Genomic DNA, 3503 nt, shown 5'->3' with positions numbered 1-3503 from the left:
AAATTATTAAAAATGGATATTTGGAAAAAGTCAGGGCATCTGGAGTTTTTTAAAGCATTCAGTCTGGGGTATTCTGGTTTATTTATATGCAGCTTTTAAACTAGTGAAAACTTTTTTAGTTTTATTTATTTCTTTAATCCCAATAAAAGTAACATACAGTGTTATATGAGTTTGAGGTGTACAACATAGGGATTTAACAATTCCATACATTACTCAGTGCTCATCATGTAGGTGTACTCTTAATCCCCATCACCTGTTTCAGCCATCATCCACCCTCTTTTCTTCTGGCAGCCACCAGTTTGTTCTATATATTTAAAAGTCTAGGTTTTTTTGTTGGTCTCTTTTTTTCTTTGTTCATTTGTTTTGCTTCTTAAATTCCACACATGAGTGAAATTGTATGACATTTGTCTTTCTCTGACTAGCTTATTTCACTTAGCACTATACTCTCTAGATCCATTCATATTGCAGTGAAACATTAAAAAAAATAAATTTAGGGGGCTCAGTAAGTTGACTATCTGACTTCAGCTCAGGTCATGATCTTGTTGATCATGAGTTCGAGCCCCACACTGGGCTCGCTGCTGTCAGCCTGTCAGCATGGAGCCTGTTTAGGATCCTCTGTCTCCCTCTCCCGGGGCCCCTCTCCTGCTTACACTCTCTCTCTCAAAAAATAAAATAAATTAAATTAATAAATATGGTATCACACATTCAAGAATTCCTAAGAAATCTTTGGCTTTCATAGAGGAAATGTGACAAATACTGAAGTATCTAGAAGCTATTTGTTACTGGAATTTTTTTAAGTGGGTTACCAGAATTTAAGAGTATTTTCATATTTTTTTCTTCAAAGACCTGAATCAGTTATTGTCATCACTTCTTAGTTTATTATACTTTGCTGAAGTCAAAAATCACTCTATATTATATATGCATTATTAAAACCATGCTCATATGTAGTTTTGATTGGCTTTGGGTGCATCCAAATTTGTCCTCCTGATATGGACCACATTCATTTAGTCTCCCTATAAATATGGATTCCTCCAAACCTGCTTCCAATCCTATGTGTGCAAGGTTTACATTGAAAATACAACAATATTTAGTGGCTGTAGTAATTTATAATCCACTGTCCATTTTCTACCCCTACTCTGTCCTCACTCCCCAGACATTTGGTCTAAATTTATGGTTCTCAAATGCTTTGCTGCACATTAGAGTCACCTGAAAGTTTTTAGAACTCCCAGTGCCCCAGGCTGCATCCTAGCATCTCTAGAGGCAAAATTCAGGTATCAGTATTTTTCTCAACTTTCAAAATGCAGCCAAGGTTGAAAATCATTGGTCTAAGCCCACTGTTGTAATCCCCCTTTTTGATGATTAATTTAAGGGTAAGCATGTTGTCCAATCCTTACCAAGGCATCAGAAGTCTCTTGGAGGGCTGCTGAGAAGGCTTTTTTCACCTTAAAAAAAAAAAAAAAAAAGATATAAGAAGGACTCTCTCTTCCTCTGGGTACTGTTAATCTGAATCTGCTTTCACTATCTTATGACCATGACAAGAACTAACCTAAGGCTGAAGGGGACTTTGAAGATATCAAAGAAAAAAAAATGAACTACATTAATTGATTATATCTTTGAGCCACTATATTACGTCCCCTGGAACCTGACCTACCTCTGGGTCTCATATAGAATGGAAAAAAAAAATAAATTATCTTCTTGTTTAAACTTGTTTGAGCCAGATTTTTTTGTTACTGTTGCCTAAAGGCACCTAGACCACACTCAACATACTTAGGTCATACAATTTTGAGTGTTATTCAGGAGGTGATTAATTTTTATGCACATTGTCAACACTTTAGTCATCGAGCATTCCTTGAGACCCAACATCCCTCCTTAGATGCAACCGAATAGGACAAAGCTAGTTGACCTTTGTAAAGAATTTTCTGAAAACTCACCTTCATTAGTATTAAATGCTCACACAGTCTTTTGAAAATTGTAGCAGCTACTCATGAGTTTGAGTATGCTATTTTGGGGAGAGCATTCACTTAGGTAGAAGTAAATGGAGAATTAAATTGCTCTACCCAAATGAGCTGCCCTAAGTCCAAGGCTTGCTCACTGTTTCTTGGCAGAACCACAAGATAAACACCAATGCACATCGTGACTCACACAGAAAATATATTTCTCAATTTTAGAATTTCCTTCATATTCATTTAAGGTTGTTTCAGGAAAATGTCAATAATAATAAAATAAAAATGTAAATGAAAACAATGGTAGCATTTATTCATATATAGTAAACCAAAGTGTTGAAGTGAGGCAACCTAATATTTTTTCCAGCAAGAAATGCTAATCCATGTAAGGCAGTATTTCAGCTTTGACCCTTTCCAGTCATAAACCTCGTTATAGGTAAAGCTTCATAAAAAATAAATACTTTAGTTTTTGATCATCTCCACAGCACAGCATTCCACCCATCAGGCCACACTTATTCTGAGTTGTTGACTTACATCAGTTCTCTAGAAGAAAGACGGAGAAAATTCAAATTTAAACCGGATGGTCCATATCACATTGGGGGATTGGGACAGTTGATTTACTAGTATAATCTCTTTAAACATCTACCAGGAAAGGTTCTCAGACAGAATTTATTGCCTCCTCCTAACATCTTTGGGCCTACAAAAAGCAAAGCAAACTTCTTCTATGAAATCTGAAACTCTAGTCACTGGTTTCCTGGCTGATGTCATTTCAAAGGCATGGTGTAGCCCTGTGATAGTTGCAGCGGAAATCTGCCTCTCTATGGGGTTCCCATCTGTTTGTCATCAGAAAGAACCTTTCTGGGGAGCCACAGTAAATGCAGAGCACCCATTCCTCCCTATGGGTTCTGGAGTCTTAATGTTTTTAAGATCAATTGTAGTTAGGATTGAATAAGGCTTAAATTTTCCCAGGATAAGAAAGTATATAGAATTACATTGCTGTAACTTTAGTTTTCATTTATGTGGGTTCTCACAGGCTATTTTGTATAAATTTTCCATATGATTCTGAAACTACTTTGCAAAAGTAGAATTCAGTCATTGAAATCCATTCCTTTGGAAGAAGACTTTTCTTATAACTTTATGTAGTGAACTTCTTATAAAACAGCTTACATTTGAGGCAACTCTTTCTGAGATCTTTAGATCTAAAGTTTCTCAAAAACATAAATTATGTGTCAAAAGTCTATGTATTCACTTTTCAATAAGGGCCAACAGAAATGACATACTAAGTTAAAGCAATGAAAAGAGGTTTCAAAACTGAGATTTTATATAGATTGCCTTCAATATAAATAATCCACTGTAAATAACGAGGGCGTTCACAATAGCACCAAGCTATAACTAGCTGGAAATTGAGTGTATTCATTCAGCAATAAATGCATAATGGTCGCCTTTATTACTGAAGAAACAAAGCTTGAATTAATAACACAGGAATGTTTAATAAGGGAAAAGATTTCATGAAGATCAGCCTTTTTCTCATCCCCAATCTCTCCTACAGGTATTACAGCT

This window comes from Hyaena hyaena, unplaced genomic scaffold (genome assembly GCF_003009895.1).
Source record: "Hyaena hyaena isolate Hyena2069 unplaced genomic scaffold, ASM300989v1 scaffold_901, whole genome shotgun sequence".
Classification (NCBI taxonomy): Eukaryota; Metazoa; Chordata; class Mammalia; order Carnivora; family Hyaenidae; genus Hyaena; species Hyaena hyaena.
Note: the sequence above shows the minus strand (reverse complement) of the source record.